Source organism: Culex pipiens, chromosome 2 (assembly GCF_016801865.2).
Source record: "Culex pipiens pallens isolate TS chromosome 2, TS_CPP_V2, whole genome shotgun sequence".
NCBI lineage: Eukaryota > Metazoa > Arthropoda > Insecta > Diptera > Culicidae > Culex > Culex pipiens.
The window spans coordinates 83977125-83989293 of record NC_068938.1 but is presented as its reverse complement, the minus strand read 5'-3'; the positions used below and the strand labels follow the sequence as shown (position 1 = coordinate 83989293).

Sequence of the window (12169 nt, the reverse complement as noted above, 5' to 3'; positions counted from 1 at the left end):
ACAAGAGTGTGTCCCTTTCACACCTCATGTAAACTGTCATTTGAGTGAAAGGGATACACTATTGTTTACAAAAGTTATGTGCCCTTTTGAATTGTTAGGCTCCATTGAATGTTTGGTTTTTTGTTTTAATTTTATGTAAGTTTTTCAAATTGCGTAGAAAATGAATATTTTGGAAAAAAATCTGTCAAAATTCTCGTCGGCGTTTTGCATGAATCATTTATTTTTTTTAACATTGAAATGTTTGATTAGTAAAATAGAAGTTTAATGAATTACTATGCAAAAGAATTTTGCTGATTTTTCAAATGTGACTCTTATTATTTGTTTAAATTTGAATCTTTGTTCAAGTGATGTTCAGTTGTTTCTTTGGTTGTCGATCTTCCCTTCCTCGATGTCCCTGCGATATTGACAAGCAGAGAGTCGACTGTAGTAGTGTCAGTATCATCTACTGTAGATTTTTTTCGCAAATCTTCAAATCTTCGGATAATCGAATCCTGACAAAAAAAAAAGTATTATTTTGATTGTCGAGCTCAAATATGACCCTGCAGAAATTCAGAATTTTAAGATCCATGAAAACGACGAGATGGCGGTGATTGAATATTGAGAAAATGTATTTGGTTTGGTTTGCTAACAGGTGACCAATCGAATTTGATGTTGAAAGTAAAAAAAAAAAACAAAACAAAAATGTTGTTCATTTAATGAACAATAATATTCGATTTTCCAAATCCCATACAAACCTTCCGAAAATCGAAACTTCAGATAACACAAACCTACAAAAATTTACATAAGTGACTGCGTGCGCAGGCTCAACTCGAGGGGAAGCAAGAACGTTGAGGTCCCGTAAATTACGTGCACTTTGAATTTTTCAAAAATATTTAGACAGTGGCGAACGGTTTTTCTCCAAAGTTTGTATGGAGATTTAGGGCGGTTTTCATTAATTTGTAGGAGAACCGAACCGCACCGTTAGTTGAGCCTGCGCAGAAATTTTGTTGGTCGGTGTAATAAATGTTTTTGATGATCGTATCGTGTAGCAAGATTTAGAAATAATGTTAATATTGAGATAAGTAACGAAATCACCACTATTTTCCTGTTTGCAGGTCATTATTGAATGTTAGTTAATGTAATGCTGGTAATTAATCAGGTTTTATTCAGAACATAATTTTCAACGAAAACAGTCCTACATAATCATATCAAGCCCTCCAGTTGACCACCCCCTCTCCTTACAACCGATAGACAACCAAGTGAGGAATCTCACAGAAAAAAAGAGCAAAACTACGACGTTGATAACCAAAAAGGGCGAACACAAACAAATTGAAAAACTCCCATGAAGCGCCGCACATACCGCGAAGCAAGCAGAAAAGAAGCATCACGCATATTGGGCTCGTCTTCTCTCTACCACCCTTTTCTAGTCCGATCTGCCACGCCATGCCATGCCGTTCCATTCCATGGTTGGTGGTGCCATCAACACCAACCCCTTTCTCCAACGGTAGGGTGAGATGACCTATACCATGCAGAAAACCGTCACACGTTGCGCCCTCTTCCACATACTGCTGCTGCTTGTCCTGTCATGCTCCCAAGCTCATCGAGTTGTCTCGTTTTCTCACCCCACTTTTCTCATGCTCTCTCACTCGTTTACGCTAAGTCCTAGCCTACCAGGCACGCTCTTTTTTCTGCTGTTGAGTCCAACCACGACGACGACGACTGTTCCACGTTTGGTGCCTCTTCTTCGCTCGCAGCCGGCCTTGCCTTCAGTCGAGATTGTGAGACGGAGCGTTTTGGGTTCCTTTTGCTCGTGTGCTCTCTTTGCGTCACGCGCGCGATTTGTTGTTGTTGTTCTGGGGCGCCGCGACGTGAGGTTCCGCTACCGGGACTTGGGTCGTCACACTGTGAATTGATACGGACGCGCGCGCGGACAGGCAGTGCCACACCGGAATTCGGAGTTCGGAAGTGAGTTTGACGAGTTTAGGTTCGTACGTGTGACGGTTATACAAGATCCACCTGAGTGAAGGAAGATAAAAGTGATAGTGAGCCGAGTTGTGCAAATTGTTCCAGACTTCATTATCATGAGGATTAAGGTTAAGCTGAAGGGGGTTTGAAGGATAAAAACAGCTGATAAATACATTGTGAGAAACTACCTGAACTAGTTTGATTGTGCAACGGAACAAATTTAGTGATTCGGAAGTGATAACAAACTTATAGATTGATCGTGGATAGAAGGTACGTAGCTTTGAGTCAAAACAAAAAAGTAGGAAAAGCAAGTTTCAGTTTATCTTTAGTGTTTTATTAAATATAGGATTTGGCCTATTTCCATTTTTTAATACTTTATTAAGTCTCTACACGGAGAAAAAAGAGTTTCCAAAATCATGAACAAGCGTTCATGAAAATGGGAACCACGAACAAAGTGTTCAAATTTCATGGTACGTTTTTCAAAATCGTACCATGGAATTTGAACACTTTGTTCGAGGTTCTCATTTTCATGAACGCTTGTTCACGATTTTGGGAACTCTTTTTTCTCCGTGTATTCTTCAGAATTTTATAAGGTTAAAAACTTACAAGTTTTATTTCTTGATTTGAATATGTTTTGATTAATGCCATTATTTTTGGAAAACTGGATCAAAACTTCCTCAAGTTGAACAAACGAAAAAAAAACGTTATAATATTTTTCCCTGACATTAAAATTATCACTTAACATTAAATTACCAGTATTTTCTAGGACTCGTAATAAGATATATTTATTTGTATGAAATGTTTCTTCTCATTTAAAGTCATGTGGATTTTTGATGGTCTAAAAATATATATATATTTTTTCAATGTTTCAATGCTTGATTCGTATTGTATGTCAGTTGTCATAAAATTTGGTCTTAAATCTTAAATAAGGTGCTTGGTTTTTTCGTGAGGCAGTGCTGCGATATGATTTTTGTTTGCCTTTAAATGATGTTTAACATTGAATATCTTTTTATCAGTTTTTTGCTCTTAATTAAGAAACATCGTTAAAAATTAGCTTAATAAATTAACAAATCTACTCACTTAGATTTTTTTACCGAATTCGGTAAAGTTAACAGAATTTTCAACTGCTTAACAGTTCGGTAAACTAAAGATAACCGAATTCGTTATTGAAATTCGGTAATAAAACTCATTATTGTTCATCGTATAACCGAAATTCGGTAAAATTTTGTTCATTTTGACAGATGGTTTACCGATCTTAACTTTAACGATTTTTCAACTACCAAATTCGGGAAAAAAATTAAGTATATAAGTATATTTTTTGTGCTGAAATGAATTTCCCGACATAAAAAATCAATACAACTGTATCATTAAAAGAAATCGTTAAAATTGTATGGACATTTTTGTTATCTTTTTTTATAATACACTCTGAAAGAAATAAAGTTCAACCGAACTTTCGATCATCCGAAGTTTGTTCATCTGAAGGGATTTAGAAACTTCGAATAATCGAATGATGAACAAATAATTTGTTTTGGTTCGAATTTTGTATTTTCTTATTTGTGCAATTCTTTTGGAATTCAATTCGGAAATTGATTTTATTTGGGTTTTTTTTTGGGATCCTTCATTATGGCCAAAAAAGCCTATTTGTGTCAATTTGTGTCCATACAAGGTACCATATTTTTTTTACTATTGGCTATTCAAAAACGGTTCGTAAGTATTCGAAAATCTGTATCTTTTGTACAAATTTTCTAATCAAGACACAAAACAAAGTTGTAGGTACAGATGAAGATTATTTAGATTATTTCCGAAAAAAGTCACATGAAGATTATTTAGATTATTTCAGAAAAAAAACCACATGGAAAAAATGTGGCTGATTTTAAATTTTACTTTTTCAATCAATTGGTTCAAATCAGTACAATTTTATTTTTAATTTTTTTTATTTTTCAAGGGACAAAACAAAAATAAAAAATGGGAAAAAATAGAACATTTACTTAAAATTTCGTTAACATAAGATTTGATTGTAGAATCAAATTTGCAATCAAAAAGTTCTTTAAGACATTTTGATACAGTGCGCAGTTTTCAAGAAAAAAGTTTGATTTTTTCAAAAAATGTCAGTATTTTTATTTTAACATATAGTGTCCATGAGTAAAACAATTTTTAAATTTGTCTTAGAAACATTTGAGATTGGAACTCTGGTTGTGAATAAAACCGAAAGGAACAGAAAAATTTAAGTTTTACATGTCTTAGCAAACAGCCAGCCATTTTTCTAGTGGCAATATCTAAGCAACTAATAAATAATTCATGATAAATATTTCGAAAATTTTAAATTCAAGATTCATGATTTGAAAGCCTAAAATTGTAGTTCTAGTCCAGGCTGAGATATTCTAATTTTATCGAGAGAAAATGAGCCAATTTTCAATTTTGTTCAAAATGTTCTCAGTAAAAAATTTCTGTGTAAAATCGCATGCAAAAATGCACATCACCTTTGTGAGCAAAAGCATGTAATATTGTATGAGAAAACGTGCACACAAAAAGCATGTACAAAAGAAAAATAAATAAATTTTGCACACCCCAAAAATAACATCAATCTGGTGAGAGTCATATCCAGATTACCAAGTCCGCGCCCCAACCGTCTCAGCTATCTCGCCGCTGTGAAATTAGTTGGATTAACACCGATGTAGCTGTACGTTCCCCATACATAGTTTACAGTTAATTCAGTATACGACGTACGGGAAACCTACTGGTACATCGGCGTTGAGCACAGCATTTTCAAAAAGGTGAGATAGCCGAGACGGTTGGGGCGTGGACTTGGTAATCTGGATATGTCTCTCACTAGATTGATGTTATTTTTAGGGTGTGCAAAATCTATTTATTTTTCTTTTGTACATGCTTTTTTGTGTACACGTTTTTTCATACAATATTACATGCTTTTGCTCACAAAGGTGATGTGTATGCTTTTGCATGCGATTTTACCATCGGATTTTTTGCTGTTTTCCGGAATATATGGCTTTTCATTAAATTTCTGCCTATGAAAAATCCCGAAAACAGCGATTATTTGGAGCTATGGCAGTTTGAGTTGTAACTTGCAGAAATTATAATTTATTTAAATCGCTTGAGAATGTGTTATCAAGTTTTGTTCCCCATCAATTAATATTTTATTCACGGAATTGGTTTTGAAAACTGTGTTTACACGTTCTAATTATATCGTGTAGATTTTTTAAATACATATTTGAAAAAAAAAGTTACGCATTGCAAGGTATTGGGAACGATTACTAATTTACGCATTATTCAATTCTATTCGAGTAAGTTTCTCTTAAGTTATTTTGCTTTAAAAACATCTTATTGATAGCCATTACTATATTAGGAACCTTCCATAAACCACGTAGTCATTTTTTTGGAAATCTCAAACTGTTTTTTTATGAATACAAAGAGACGAGTTGTTCCCTTTAATTCCGCTATATATTTTTTTTAATAGTCGAGAACAGAACACTGATGAAGTCTGCAAGTAGTAGACGAAATACGTATCTGTCAAGATATTAAAAAAATATAAAGCGGAATTAAAAGGAACAACTCGTCTCTTTGTATTCATAGTAATGCATTCTGCTAAAACGCTCAACCAAACCACAATGTTTTTTTTTGTATGGAGCGTGAACAATCGCCAGCTCTCCCTCAAAAGTTTCCAAGTAGTTTATAGATGGCCTATTGTAAGGGATGTATTTTTAGTTTTCGATTATGGGACCATCCATAAACACTTTTTGGAATTCTTAGATAGCATAGCATAGCATAGCATAGCATTACGGGTACACTTTTTGGAATTCTTAGATCCCGGCAAAAGCTTTCAAAGAAACGTAAATTATCAGTAGATTGAAATTCAGGCGATTTATCAGTCTCTTAAAAAATAAAAATATCTAGGGCTTTATTCAATATGATCAAATAAACATGGGAAATCCCATAACCTTTTTTAAAATAACTCTAGATACGATTAGTAAGCATGTGAGAAATTAAAAAAAATTGAAAAACATTATTGTAAAAGGAAAAGGTTTTTCTAAACATTATTTCAAATGTTGGTTGTTCAGGATACAAAACTCGCTAAATATTCTTAAAACTAAAACAAAATAAACCAATTCAATCAGCAACACCTAACCCTGCCTTCGCCACGTCCTTCATCTGGTTTCGCTCACTGACCACGAGGTCTACCTCGCCGCCGCCACGGATCAATTTGCATAATTATGGACGTACAGTGTAAACTACCCTTGTATTATGCTAATCCAGACATAATACTTTTTAACCTTTTTTTTGTTGGTTGTGGTTTTGGGTGGTTTTTCGCCGATTTTTGGCTGCGCACGTACTCGCGTCCTCGAAGGTTGGAGTGCATTTGAAGCTACAAACACATAGGAAAATTGTTTTCTCAACTTTTCAAACTCAAACTGTGTGGAAAGCGGAGATTAACACCGCCGGCAAAACTTGGCCGTCTGGCGTGCGGTGGCGAATCGTGTTTGGCCAACGGTCAAGCGGCATGTAACGCGTATTAGCTTCGGTGTTTTCAGCCAATTTTTAGCGAAAAAAGATAATTTTATGAAGTTGCATCCTTTCGTGGAAGTGAGTGAGTTGAGTTATCGTTTTATATTTGCAATTAAATCTGTTTGTTGTATCTGTCCTGCTATATTACTGAACTCATTAAAATTTTGCATCATTACTGATTAAGTAAAAAAAAATAATAAAGACTACCAATTGAAATTGCGATCCAATTTTGTGTGACAATTTTGCGTCAAAATGTAAAAAGTTGGTCCTGAATGATGGTTTTTTTATATGATCAAGTGTACCGTAAACTGGGGTCAATCGGGACACATGGGGCGAATTGGGACAGCAGTTTTAACCATGTTGGAGCACAATATTTTGATTTTTCTGGTTGGTTTCGGTTAGAACAGACTCAGGCCAACAAAATGTGTACATCCATTTCCAAATTTAAAAGCTTTAAGAGCTCTAAAAACTGCTGTCCCTATTCAGACTGTAGTCCCGATTCACCCCAGATTACGGTATTTCAAAAAAACAAAAATAATTCTTATTGTGATCTTGAATTAGCTAAACTAACAAAGGTACTCCATTTGAAGCACCATTACGGACACATACCGCGCCACGTGAAGTTCAAATGATTCGTGAAAAATGTCTAACCCAGCAAAGGCATCACCACATTCAGCCGCCACATCTCCGTGGTATGCTAATTTAATTCGCAATTTTATTAGCCTAAGGTTTGTGAACATTTTATCGCCACTAAACGATCTTGAAAATTGTGAGAAATTGCAGATCCGTTTGAAATTAAGCCCAACACTCGGGCCCAGCGCTTGGCGCTGAGAATTGTGCGGATTCGGCGTTAATTAGTGAACGTTTTTGCCCCCGATTTTCCCGTGTTTCGTGTTTCAACTAGGGTAACACAACAACGTTGAAAAATCAGGGAACATTACCAACTACTTGTTTTTGTTTGTGCTGCGAACTCTCGCATCTCGCAGTTGGTAGGAGTACTTAAATTTTAACAGTATCCCAACGGTTGCCATAATTTGTAACACTCTCTTTCTCGTCCGAGGGAGGAAATTAAAATCAATTAGACGCCTGAATGAAATCGGACGCATAAGCTACCGAAACCCTTTTTTTCCAGCAGGTCGGATCAACGGTCATCAACGGATCTCTGTACGTAGCTCGCGTCGTGACTTCACCCGGGTATCTCTCCTGATTTTCTCCGAATCTAGCGGAAATATGAAATTTCATTCAACTCCACGAGAAGGCCGTAAAAATGGTCACTACTGCTGCTGCTACTGAGGAACATCCCGGTCGTCCCAAATCGGGCTCCCAAAATCAAGCCGCGGCTCGTCCCTCCTTTTTTTCGTGAGGTTTGCTTGACGACGAACGTCAACAACATCACGCGGCAGCAAACATTAATTTTATGAATGAAAATAAACCTGAAAGAGCGTTTTGTAGACTCTGTCTTGCCGGGTGAAGAAGACAACGACGACGACGGCGACAACGACAAAACCAGGAGACGAAAAAACAATTAAAAGAGTTGGAATTGAACGCGCTGGGTTGTCCTCCCCTAGCGCTTGAGACCTTCGAAACCTTTAACACGCGGACTACCGAGCTGGACAATCTGGTTCACGATTTATCTGTTACACGGTTGATTTTTGTTATGTTTGGCGGTTATCCACGATCCATTCAAAAAAATGATTTTGGCTTTAAGATTTCCAAAAAAGTGTCCACGTGGTTTATTAATGATCTATGAGGAAACTTCTACAAAGTTAGACAAATATAAAAAAATGATATCCATTTCTGGTTTTGTGTTAATTTGTTAAAATACTCAAAACAATGAGTAATTATCTTGAAATTGACCTTTTCCGAGATTTTTTATTTTGTTATTTTGATTTTGATGAAAATTTGTCCATGCTATTTAAAAATAGCCATTTTGTATCATTCGTCTTTCCATACAAGGCTCCATACAATTTTGTGGGCTGGTCATACAAAATAGATATGTGATTATTTTAAAAACTGAAAAAAAATCTCGGTCTTCGGCAAAGTCGTACGTTTTGATTTTAGTTTTACTTTTTATGACTTAAACTTGGAAACTCAAAATATGTACTTTTTTATTTTAGATTATGTTGATGTTTAATGGAACCTAAAAAGGCATCTTTTGTGCTAGAGTTTAAGATGATGCAAAATCTGGTACCAAAGATATGATTTAAAATTTTTTTTTTTTTGTAAATAAGAAAATATTGTCAAACACAATTTTAAAAATCATTCTAAAAGGAAATGTTAAATATTTAATTGCAAATGACTAAGCTTAGTGATTTTTCACTCTTAAAAAATCAATTTTCACTGGGACCACGATCCGAAAACACAGAATTTCACCGAAATTTCACGCAGCTTGAAATACGCTAAACTAACTTATAAAATCTCAGGTTATACTACCGGTAATTTTTTTGTATACTTAATTATAAATAAAGCATCCAAGCTAAGTGATTTTTCACGGGAACCATCAAATCAAATCTTCAAAATTCGTGGAAATTTCAGGGGACTAAAAGAAAAAGTTCTATTATTCAGAAAGGGCTGATTTTTTTAAATTAATAAAGCTGAAGTATTTCAATCTTGAATTAACCAAGTTTGAATTTTCTTTTGGAATTCTACCGTGAAAATGAAATGTTTTTCAAATTGCTATCATACGGATTTTACCTAGCACATTAAACACTACCATTAATTCTCCAAAATTGAGCAAAAATTGTCGTGGAGAACTCTTTGCCAAACTGTACATTGAACTTTGACTTGTATTCAAAATGATTTTGAGCGAAACCAGTCGTGATAAAAGAGACAACAAATGCTGGAAAATGCATTTATTTTCAGTCAATTGCACTTTTATTTTTACTAAACGTTTCAAAGAATTTAGAAAAAAACATTGTTTTTGTCTATAAAAAAAAAGCTTTATAAAACTATCAAATATGAACCATTTTTTATTTTATTTGAAGCAAAAATTATCAATTGATGCTTTTTAAATTTTTAGAGTTACATGCTACTGTGCAAAAAAAAAATTTAAAAATTGAGAACTAAATTGAGTGCCAAATTAAATTTAAAACGCAAAAAAAAACAAAATACAATGTTTACAACCGATTTAACTTATTTTCAATGATTTTTTTTTATTTCTGGCATATTTTTTTTTACCTTTCTCCTAATTTATCTGGTGTTGGTGAGACAGAAACATTAAATAAATTTGCATTAGCCATACTGCAATCTTTCTTTCCTCATTTTAGGATTATTTGACGATTCCGAATATGAAGTTTGTTTTTTTATTTCAATAACTTTTTACTTTAATTAGGTATTCAAAACATTCATTTCTTTTAAATGTTTTAACAACGCTATTTCAATAATTGAGGTCCTTTTTTAAACATTAGAGTTAAATTTTAGATTTCAAAAAGTATATTTCATGTTTTCAAGCTATTTCCTTTGTGGGTAAAATATTTAGTATATTTGATTTCCGAAAATCCTTGAATTTCACTTGATTTCAAGGAAATTGTTAAATTTCACGAATTTCACTATAGTATATACCTCTATGTACCGTATATGCAGTAAATACAGTATACAATGTACGGAGCACATAGAGGTACATTGGCTTTGATCGTCTAGTTTTCACAGCGGCGAGTTGGCCGTGCGGGTTGGGGCGCGGACTTAGTAAGCTAGATATAACTATCGCCGGTTTGATATTTTTTTTGGGATTACAGATATTTTTTCCTAGCGTCTGCCAGATGTAAATTTACACATCATTTGAGGTAAAATTAAAGCTTTTTTCTGACATAAAAGATGTACCCCTTTTTAGATGCAATTTTACCATGTTTTTTTACTGTGTAGTTAAGTTTTTCAAAGGAATACTGAATTTTTAAACTATTGCATCAAAATTCATCAAAGCTTTGAATAAACATTACCTGTTACATAATTGTGAGATGTTATTGTACTTCCTTCTTATTGCTTACTGATAATTCAACAATTAAATCATACAATTTACTTAATCATAATCAAGTATAAGTTTTATTGGGATCAGAGCTTGAAGCCATTATGTTGTTGAAAATTTCTGGAACTCAGTTTTGTTTAAGAGAAAAGTGCTCCGGATTTGTAGATTTAAGGGGTTAATGTTTTTTTTTTATTTTCACAGGAAACGATTAATTTTAGAGCGAATTATTTGAGATGTTCAAATATCGATTTTCTATGATTCTGTAAACGGTTCCGTTTTTGAGGGAATTTTATGTAATATTGATACAAATCCAATAATAATAAAAAAGAAGCTCGTGTTTGAATTTCAACCAATTTAATCTAAACTTGATCAACGAAATCTCAGAGCATCACCACAGCGAAGTTTTCCAGCTTGGTAGCTCCGGTGTCAAGGAGAGCTTCAAGAAGCTGTAGGCCCCAGGATGATCAACACGGGGCCAGAAGCCCAAACCGAGGATGATCAACAGCACCCTCGGCTCTCCTCCGAGGGCATCAAATTGACGAAATGAACAAGCCCGCGCAGTGTATAAAATGATATAAATGCGTAAGAAATCGTAAATGTTTATCTCTTTTCCGATTCTGGAAGCTTGCCCGGTTGTCGCTCGTTGACCATGGCGAGTCTTTGTTTCCGAGTGTCGAGGCTCTGATGATGCTTCCAATCTACGCTGACACGTTTTATATCATTTTCTGTAGTCCCCCTCGCTGCCGTCTTCTCCTCTGGTTGGTTTCGAGCCTTGTTTCGATGCTGCGAAAAAAAGGGTTGTGTCCAAAAGGGAAGCAGCGCTGGTCCAGTGGGCCTCTCAAATGGATATTAAAATCTGTGTGGTTGTGTGTGTGTTTACAGTGACAGTGACTGGAAAATGGTAAATGGTTGGCTTGTTATTCGGTTTAATTATCTTTTAATGATAGTAAAATAAAACATAAATTAATAAACACGTTTTAATGAGTGTTGCTGGGACTGGAGCTCAGAATCTACGTAAATAGTAGCACTGCAAGTGCTGTGCTTCTGTATTTATCGTAGCACAGAATGGGGACCCCGCTCGTAAATCTGGGTGCACCTGAATCAAGGCTTTTTGTTTGTTAGGTGCATGTGGTCACATGAATGAAACTTTGGACGCGGGGACAAAAAGACTACTGCACTTGAGTGATCTCATCTCGAATAAAGGAGCATTTAATTGTTAAGTGCAGCCTTATCGAAATAAAGCAGTTGTAAAGTATCTGTAAACTTACGTTTCAACTTTGCGCACATTGAGCAAAAATAACATTTTTATAAATTAAAATTGAAATAAATCTTTCCCAGTTCCTGAAGGGAACAGACTTGAAGAGATTGTACTCTCAATCTACCACTTATGAAACGTATGTGAATCTAATCCACCCTAAATGAAGTAAATAATGACACCATTTGAACCTTTCAACAACTTAAGTTCAAACCCAACTCACAAACAATTCAAACCAACCCCTATTTCAAGTCTAGTCGTCATAACATAGTTGCAACTTTTCAGTCAACTTTCCACTTTCCACTCACTTTTCGTCTTATATGTGTTAAATATTCAAATCATCACGATGAATAAAATATGAAATTATCCGAATTAAAACAGTTTTATTACCTGAGCCAAGTTAAGCTTTTCCTTCTCTCCTTTCGAAGGCATCCAACTCCCGGCCCCTTTTCACGGGGTTGGTGCAACCTGTGTGCACGTTCCCAAAAAAG

The 12169-nt window shown here is 34.9% G+C and overlaps 1 protein-coding gene across 1 annotated transcript in view; it reads left to right on the top strand.

Moving 5' to 3' along the window:
- Window positions 1–1775: 1775 nt before the first annotated feature.
- The window catches only part of LOC120426261 (paired box pox-neuro protein), a 166901-nt gene continuing 156507 nt past the window's right edge, over window positions 1776–12169 (top strand). The window contains exon 1 of the mRNA XM_052707943.1: window positions 1776–2214. The gene's annotated coding sequence lies outside the window, so the exon portion shown is untranslated. The remainder of the gene's footprint in view (window positions 2215–12169) is intronic.